General features: G+C 30.4%; 1 long non-coding RNA gene across 1 annotated transcript; it reads left to right on the top strand.

The window, feature by feature from the left end:
- The first annotated feature begins 3,334 nt into the window (after window positions 1–3,334).
- LOC143043465 (uncharacterized) lies at window positions 3,335–8,009 on the top strand. Its single transcript, XR_012968410.1, has 3 exons — window positions 3,335–3,592; window positions 4,880–5,197; window positions 7,404–8,009. It is a non-coding gene; the product is annotated as an uncharacterized LOC143043465 (long non-coding RNA).
- Window positions 8,010–10,210: the final 2,201 nt, after the last annotated feature.

Genomic DNA, 10,210 nt, shown 5'->3' with positions numbered 1-10,210 from the left:
AGTTCCAACCATGCGTGAAAACAGAAAGTGGTCAAGTAACTGTTCATCACCAAAATACGAAAATTGGCGCCGTGCACCGAGTTTTGCAGAGGACAATCTGTGTACGTATGTCACCGTCTTGATGTCTGGTTTTGAATGGAATGTAGCACCATGTGAGTCTGTGACGAAAATGTTCCTGTGTGAAGATGAAAACGGTAATAATAATAATGAAATTAACACGTTTTAGTCCATTTTATTTTGCATATTTGCAATTGGAAAACAAATTTCTTAACGCTGAAAACAAATATTTACATTGAGACACAATGCGTAACCTTTTTCAATATAAGACCAAAAATTATGAAATTGATAATCTGAGTTTGTAGTTTGTATCGTTTAATAAAATAAAAATTGAGAATTGAAATGGAGAATGTGTCAAAGAGACAACAACCAAACCAAGGAGCAGAAGTTTTGAAATACATTATCAATGTCACGATATTATTATAGATATATTTTTATGAGGCTTATACTAATTTTCTAATGCTTAGAATCAACGCAAAATCATTAAAAATATGAATGAAATCCTATATTTACTTACCATTAATCAGTATATATAGCAATTTTACAGATACATTCAATGTCGATAAAACCCGTTCAACAATCCGTGATCTTTATTTTCGACAGAACAATTTTATATGAAAATCATCTCCACATTCTATATATAAGATTGAAAGTTAAATTGTTGTCCTCCACAATTGAGGACAGAAAACTGTTGGCTTCTTTCCCATAAACAAGTGCAGCATTAAGAACATATTAACTAACGGACCTATTAAATGGCGTATTATTTATTCAGCATACATCGTAAAATGGATGAGAGAAAGGTAAATACAAAACTAAAGTACACTCAGTTACAAGCTAGCATACGTTATTTTTTTGCCTTTATCTATTACTTTTGATTTTTTTGGACAGTTGTAACATCGGCAATTGTACTTTCTTTTGCTTATTTTCTTATGAATGTTATATTCCAAATATATATGATAATATTACGTGGTCAATCTAGTAGTCAGCACTTCGGTGTTGACATGAATATCAATGAGGAACATTTGTGAATATTATCCCCACTTAATTACAGGTGGCGCTGTGGTTAATCAGGTCCAACAACATATGTTGTATGATAAAGAAGCCAACATCCATTCACTAGCATGATTCACAAAGTAACACATACACAATTGTATGCTGTCAATAAGTCTTAATGAATATTTTGTTTTAATTTTAAATTTATAACTATTTTAAAATATAATGTCAAAAGTTTTGGGATTGAAAACAGTCTGAAGTAAGAAAAACAATTGAAATCAATACAGATGTAGTAAGAAGATAATCAATAATATTGAAGGATTGGTTTAACATATAATTGTAAATATAAATGTGTATTATTATCATGTATTTTATCATTAAAAACAAATGGAATGTGGAGAAGTTTTTAAAAACTTATAGGTATTCATTACTGAATATGTAATTAAATTTATTTACAAATATATTCAAATAATGATGATTTTTCCGTTTTGGTTTTCATTGCAATTATTTTTTGAAATAGATCTTGTAATTAAAATAAAAACTTTATTCATCTATTTGACAAATTACAACAAAATCTAGCCTTTAAAAAAATGATGGGTTTTTCAACAATAAAACTAAAAAAAGTATCATTCTAAGATTAGAATCATATGACAGAAAGCAGAGTATGGAAATGACTTTGTACTTTTTACATCAAAACCAACAGATGCAAATCTGGATCCAAAGTAAAACATACTAGGCATTACTACAGTTTAGTAATTGTACAACAATATTACTGAAATACTTGCGACTGGGAATCGAAAATGACATATTGTTTGTCAATTCAAAGCGTTAAACTTTTAAAAATGAAAAGATAAATCTCATACCAAGTTGTTTTGCCAAAAAAAAAAAAAAAAGACCGCCTTATTATTGTATCCGATTGTGACTGTGTTGCAGACACAACAGCTCATGGTCATTTAACATGTATAAATGCAGTTTGTTTTTGTATGTCAGTTTGTTTTTGTCAAGGAGTCAAGGACAGAGGAAACTTTATCACAATAGTTACAATATTTCCCCAATGTTAACCATTTTGTGGATCACTTTTAGATATTATAGCATTGAAACTGACAATATAAAACAAATGTTTGAATGTAAGTTTCAGTTCATTTACAACAAGTTCTTTTAAAACACAGCAGTTATCGAACATGGAAGACAATATGAACCAGAAACAATTGAGAAGTTCGAGTCATTATTAGCGAATAACTTTTTAAATGTAGAATATTTGTGTCAAAGTCACTTTCCTTTCCTGCGGCAGTGCTTCTCTAGGTTGATTAATAGAAAACAATACAGAATAAGTTATTAAATGTCCATATACATGCCAAAATGACTACAACTACAACGAAAAATGTTTAGATCTAGAAAACAAGTACAAAATGTATGTGATTTCTTTGTGTACATATTCAAAGATAAAAAATCAATATCAATTCAAAGAAATTAATAATGTTTGAAAGGTATTTTCACTTTTTGTATGAAAAATATTTTGAACTAGCAGATCATATTTATTTATAATTATTGTTTTTGAACTTTTCATTCACCAAAACTTGTTATTAATATTTTACTCTTATAAAAAAAAACATCAGAGAAAACTACACTTCTTTTGTGAGGTGTCCCTTCTTTGAGGGTTTTTTCCTTTGTATTTCGTTTTACTGTAATTTCCCATTTTATTTTTTAACTTCCGTTTTTAATATTGAAACACATATCCACCTATATTAGAACATGCAAGCAAATAACGAAATGGCATTTTAGTGAATTAAAACAACTTATTATTATCATTTGTAAACAGGTCATCAACACACTGTTAATCTAAATATATAGGTTATAGATATGAGATGTTGTGTGTGTTGGATCTGATCAGATCTACAGCACTGCCACCTGTGTTATCATTAAGGGGGAATAATTGACCAATGTTCCTCATTACCTATATGGTCATTTTTAAAATTGACTGTTTGCAAAAGTATTAATCATTCGAAATACTGAGGATATTCTTATACAAAGAATAGATTATATTTGACAATGTTTTTTTTTTTTAGGAATTTGTGGTCTTCAATGCTCTTCAACTTCGTACTTAATTTGCTTTTTTTACTTTTTATGATTCGAGCGTCACTAATGCATCTTTTGTAATCGTAACGATTGTCTGGAGTAAATACAAAATTTGAATCCTAGCTGATATCTATGATGAGTTTATTCAGTTCATGACAAATGACACTTTAATGTTTTATCAACATTGTTTCAGACTTTTGTTCGGAATTTTCTTACGAGGCAGTACCTGCAATGAAAGGCGATGCAGAAATAGGGACTTTAATAGTAGCAGGGACAGCAACTGTAAGAACATGTTCAAATTTATGTGATGCAATTTCAAGTGACAAGTTTTGCTGGGGATTTCTTTTCAACGATATGGCTCTGAGGTGCAAACTATATGACATCCTAGATGATCCCTTTTATAATGACAACTATCGATCTGTGGCTTTTGACAGAACACTGTATATTCGACGATGTATATATTCAGGTAACAAAGTCATATAATTTTTATATGCTATTCATGTTCCTTTTGATTTTCATTAAAAAAAAATAGACATAAAAATGAGCTAATAATATAAACATAATGATTTAAGATGTATACACAATCCATGTGGGAAATGCGGCAATCGGCATTTTCAAAAGGTTTTTGTTTTCATCCTAAAGAATTATCTGAATAAGTACATTTGAGTACCTTCTCTGGAAAAGTTCTAATGAAATTTTTGTTTATACGTATATATTGAATATAATTTCAAAATGATGGTACACCACGCATGTCTCATTGTATCTATCAAATATTGATAAAATTGAGAATTGAATTGTAGTATGTGTCAAAGAGACAACAACCGACCAAAGAGCAAACAACAGCCGAAGGCCACCAACTGGTCTTCAATACAGCGAGAAGGTGTACTACAGCTGGTCCCTTAACAAAAATGTATACTAGTTCAGTGATAATGGACGTCATACAAAACTCTAAAATATAAACAAGAAACTAAAATTTAAAATCATACAAGACTAACAAAGGTCATAGACTCCTGATTTGGGACAGCTGCAACAATGCGGTTGGGTTAAACATGTTTTTTGAGATCTCAACCATCCCCCTATACCTCTAGCCAATGTAGAAAAAACAAACGCACAACAATACGCACAGTAAATCTCAGTTCAAAAAAGTCCGAGTCCGATGTCTGAATAGGTAACAAAAGAAAAAAATATCCTTCATCTGTGTATTAATTTTACCATGCAATAGGTAAAATCACAAAAATACTGAACACAAAGGAAAATTCAACACAGAAAGTGGAAATGACAGTTGCATCAAATTCCATTACAAACAGAGACAATAGGCAAAAAAGTCAAAAAAAGGGGTACAGCAATCAACATATGTTATATTAATTAGTATAAAATCAAACAAATATATAACAATGAAGCACAGAAGGCATATATATATATATATATAAAGCACAGTAGCAAATGTGAAAGACACGAATAAAAAAATCCACAATAGCACAACAACAAAATGACGGGATGTAAATGTACAGAGCCACGTTATATGTATCAAAGAATCACAAGAAAACAAAAGAAAGAGCACATTAGAAAAATGAAAGACAAGGATATAAAAATTATCATAGAACAAACAACCGACCTTTTAGAAAAAATAAGGGCGATACTTTAGAAAGACAGGAATATACTACAACTATTGAGCATATGAGTTCAAAGATCTCTAAGTATATTTAGATGTTCTCAAATGATTTTACAATATATGGTATTTTTTCTGTTTTAGTTGAAGTAAACATGAAATCGATTCATGTCCCAATATATCAGTCTTGTGGTAAATCTGTGGTCAGCAAATGTTCTTGTCCGGAAATACAGAGTACAACGCTTGACCCCACCAATAACAGTATGATTCCGTCTGCACCACGTGGCATATATTCTACTCAATTTCGTACAACACAATTAGTGTTAACCGAAAGCTATTCGAGTACGCCCGATGACTCAACTGGTGAAAAGGAGGCCCAAAACAAGCATGGCTTTACAACCAATCCATATGATGTAACAACGCCAGAAAAAACTCCAACCATAATGAGACAACTTCCAAAAAGTAAATATTTTAATGTATATAAAGATTGAATAAGCAAATACGTATTCAATACAAAAACAAACAAATTGAAAAGATGTCAAAACCTATCACACCTTTAAAAACTAGTTGCGAAAATGAAAAGCATCAGTAAATCATTTGTTCTACACTTTGAAATTTACATTCTATAAAAAGGTATATCTTTTTATGTATTTTTAATTTTGAAAATTAGGAGGTCAAAACTGAATTATATATGATGTAAATGTAACAAATCCCTCGACAAATCTACAACATTTAAGATTTCCAGAAATCTATAACAACACTTATTGCAATATCAAAGCAGAACTCATAATAATAAAAAAAAAAATCCAAAAGAATTTTAAACAAGAAGAAAATGAGCAAATATGAATTCATAACATTCATGTTATATTCCAGTGTTAATTTAGCTTGTATCTACCATAAGGCTTTTTTTTACTGTGCTTTGAATTTGCTTAGAATAACTGTTTTAGAATAAAACCCTTTAAAGGTATATAACTTATCCGAAATGACGGGTTATATCCGGAACTGCACACTTTACATCGTATTCCGTGGGCATTGTAAGTCAACGACTGTCGTCGGTATAACCATTACTCTACTCGGTAAAGAATGGGCAACACGCCAACAGTTGTCAACAGCAAAGCGTTGGCACGAAGTTCATGGGAGCGTGAAAGTAACAAAGTCAATATCGGCTGTATTGTAGCCTTGTAGCTGCCTAGCATATTATTTATAAATTTAATCGATATTTTTAATATCATTGTGTTTAATGTCACATACTAGTAGTTATTTTCTTCCTTAAACATGTTTTTAAATGGTTTTAATTTTACACACGAAAATCAAAGAAATACCCTTTTTTGTAAAAGGTCTTTACTAAAATGTCATGCGTTAATTTGATTGCATATTACAAACATGTCTTTTTGGGTTGCACATATTGTCATGAATTTTTTAATAATTTTTGTTTTAATACAATAGTTAATGTTTAAAACAGACTATCTATTAACAAGACGATATGATTACATAAGAGCCCACATTATTATAGGGTTATTGCATGAATATTGGGGAATATTGTCCCGAAGAGAATTTTATATTGCACGAACTTGCGAGTGCAATATATATTCTACCAGGGACAATATTCTCCAATATTCATGCAATAACCCTTTTAATGTATAGCAATATAATATTTGAAAGTAAAAATTGGTTTAAACTAAGATTTTGTCGTTGATTACGTCATGAATTTTGAAGATTTATTGCACTAGTGCAATATTGAAATTTATTGCACGCTAACTTTTGGTTACTTTCTGTGGGAAATATTATATTGCTATGCAATAATATAGGGTTATTGCATGAATATTGGGGAATATTGTCCCGAGTAGAATTTTATATTGCACGAACTTGCGAGTGCAATATATATTCTACGAGGGACAATATTCTCCAATATTCATGCAATAACCCTTTTATTGTATAGCAATATAATATTTGAAAGTAAAAATTGGTTTAAACTAAGATTTTGTCGTTGATTACGTCATGAATTTTGAAGATTTATCGCACTAGTGCAGTATTGAAATTTATTGCACGCTAACTTTTGGTTACTTTCTGTGGGAAATATTATATTGCTATGCAATAATATACAATATAATTGCAAACTTACCAATGACAAAATACAAAAAACGTATCTATCTAGCAGAAACCAAACAAAACTGTCCCGTTCTTACATAATAGTTATCAAAGGTACCAGAATTATAATTTAATACGCTAGATGCGCGTTTCATCTACCAGACTATCCGGTGACGCTAAGATCAAAATATCTATAAAGCCAAACAAGTACAAAGTTGAAAGACTTTGAAGACTTAAAAAAAGTTGTGCCAAATACGGCTAAGGTAAATCTTAGTTGTTCGAAAAATTCCAAGATTTGACAACAGGAAATTTATAAAAATGACCATATATTAATTAATATTCATGTCAACACCGAAGTGCTGCCTACTGGGCTGGTGATACCTTCGAGGAAGAAACGTCCACTAGCAGTGGCATCGATCAAGTGGTGTAAATAGCTATCTAAGGTACCAGTATTATAATTTAATAGACGTAAACTCATTGCTTTTGAACTGCAATTAATTTAATTATAAAAAAATCTTATTGTATGAGTGAAATACTGTTTTGTTATTGATTGATAAAATTATTTATTCATATATTTCAGATGATACCACATGTACATGTTTCTGTATCAATTCATCAATAGCTGCAGTGTCCGATGAAGATTTTCAAAAAATAATACAAAACCTACGTATTGATCCACGAAAAACATCAACATTTGTAAGAAGACGAACATCTGCACCTGATTATAGACTTTCTGCAGCAAGAATTGGATTTACTGGTGTTATCGTTCTTGTAACTGTATTCGGATATTTTGTTAGCCATGACATTGTGCAACTTTGTAGGTTATTGTGCAAGTTCATCAAAAGGACTAATACTTAGACATACAATTTTTTTGGTTATTGGCTTTCATCACTTTAAGCAGGATATGTTAAACCTTTTACTGCACATGGGTTCAACTTCGGTAAAGGACAGGTTATGTTGCTCAATCTTTGTTTTTCTAAATTGTGTGTTTGTATACTTTGTCTTATGATGCAAGAGAGTAAAGTTTGCTCAGTCTTTATTTGTCTAAATTGTATTTTGTATACTTTTGTTTTAGTTTTGCCAATAGATTGTCAGTTTGTATTGATTGATCAGTGTGAATGACCCAATGGTATGTGTCGCCTCTCTTTTATTTCATATTAAATTGAACATTAATTGTTAACATATTCTTACTAGGACTAGCCACGAGATTCCCAGGCTTATTGGAGTATCTAGTATAAAACTGTTGAATATTCTAGTTGAATGAAAACATGTCAACTTATTATGACAAATTATTTGAAATCTTATAACATTTTACCATTTCATTAGATTTATAAAATACACAGATATTTCCCTGGTGCTTAGTAATTTCTTACAGCTTACTTGTATTGGAAAACATCTATCAAAAGTACTTATGAACTCATTGGAAATCAAACCACGTCTTCTTCCTTTTATATAAATACAGCTTTTTTGGCTTCAAAAATAAAATTTATTTTAAAATTTGTATTGAAATTAATCACTTACCCTCTTAAGTGATAAATTTAAGTAAAAGAAATAAACGTCTCGCGTACACAATTTTAATTCTGGTATTTATGATTAGATTATTAAATCACAATGACAGCATGTGGTAGTTTATTTTTAATTTTCTTTTAAGTTTGACAGTTTGACTGTTTAATGATGCATGTGTGAACTTATAACAACAAGCGAATCGCAGCAGTTTCAGACCTATTTATCGATATTAGACCAAAATTGCATTAGATACGATACATTCATTTTAATTATGAACATTAAATGATTTTAACTGTTAAAACTATATAGAGCAGATACTATTGAATTATAAACATATTGAAAAGGTTTGTACCTGTTATCTAAAAATATACCCGTTATATGTATACCTTTTTAATAAACACCGTTAAATAAAATCTAGCAAGAACTAAACGGTTTATACTTGTAAATGATTGATTGACTGCCAATGGACTGGTTCTCTGTTATTTATCTGTTTCGCTCAAAGGTATATATAGTACCCGTATGTTGCAAGGGAGAGGATCAGCATATAGTTCCAATTTATATGTCATTTATGAATTATATAATAAATATATTTTAAATCTACAATGTCAATATATCTGAACTTGATCAGTGTCAATATTGTTTCTGATCTTTCTGCACAAACTTTTATGTATGAAAATAAGAGGATATGATATGATTGCCAATGAAACAACTCTCCGTAATCGACACACTAATACTGAAAAAAAACCCCAGCTATATGTCATTATTCGACCTTCGACATTGAGCAAAGCTGATACCAATAGACAGCACTTTGTTATTGACATGAGTATCAATTATATGGTCATTGTTTAAATTTTCTGTAAACAAAACTTTAAAATTTTCGAATGACTTAGGATTTTGTTATCCCAGACATAGATTACCTTAGCCGTATTTGGCATAACTTGTTGGAATTTTGGGTTCTCAATGTTCTTAAACTTTGTACTCGTTTGGCTCTATAGCTATTTTGATCTGAGCGTCACTGATGAGTCATTTGTTAACGAGACGCGTGTCTGGCGTATTGAATAATAATCATGATACCTTTGAAAACTATATAGCTGCAAAAGGCGCCGAAATTACAAACATAAAACAATTCAAACAAGAAAACTAGGTGCAAAATAATATAATAAAACAAATATGAACCACAGCAATGAACATTAACCAGTGAATTGCAGGTTCTTGATTTAGAACACGAACATACATAATGTGTCCGGATTAAATAATTTTGTTGGCAACAATCATTTCCCAATAATCATAATCTTGGACAATGATGAAATAGTACAACAAAAAAACAAACTATAAAAATCATTTGACAAAGGCTTCGTAAGTCGAAAACAAATAGAAATACAACTTACTAAAACAAACATGGGTATGGTCGGTTACTTACACATCCACACATCAGAAAGACACAGATATGAGAGTACTCGCAGTTACTGACATTTAGTTCAAAGCCAATAAAAACTAAAAATTATGCATCTTAGAATAAAATATCAATCAGTACACATCCAACATCATTTGCATTAAGTGTAAGGATATCTTAACAGTCAGAGAAAAAAAATCATGACTTTGTGCGATACCAAGATATATGAATGTGTGTTCCATCTGTGTTCTAAGTTGGTTTGAAGACACTTCATTTGTTCTTCATGCTCTTTAGATATTGTCATTTATCAGTTTAAATGGATAATCTGGTTGTAAGAGATACATTTCTAACTCCTCTAACCCTCTTTTCTGATACAATAAAGAATATTTCTTTTTCTATGTGATGGAAGGCTTAATTGATTAAATACCGGTGTGTATCTGTCTTCTTGTAATATATATCTGTAATGATTTTATTGTTGGAGAGTGTCA

This window comes from Mytilus galloprovincialis, chromosome 8 (assembly GCF_965363235.1).
Source record: "Mytilus galloprovincialis chromosome 8, xbMytGall1.hap1.1, whole genome shotgun sequence".
NCBI classification, from domain to species: domain Eukaryota; kingdom Metazoa; phylum Mollusca; class Bivalvia; order Mytilida; family Mytilidae; genus Mytilus; species Mytilus galloprovincialis.
This window is presented reverse-complemented; position numbering and strand designations above follow the sequence as displayed.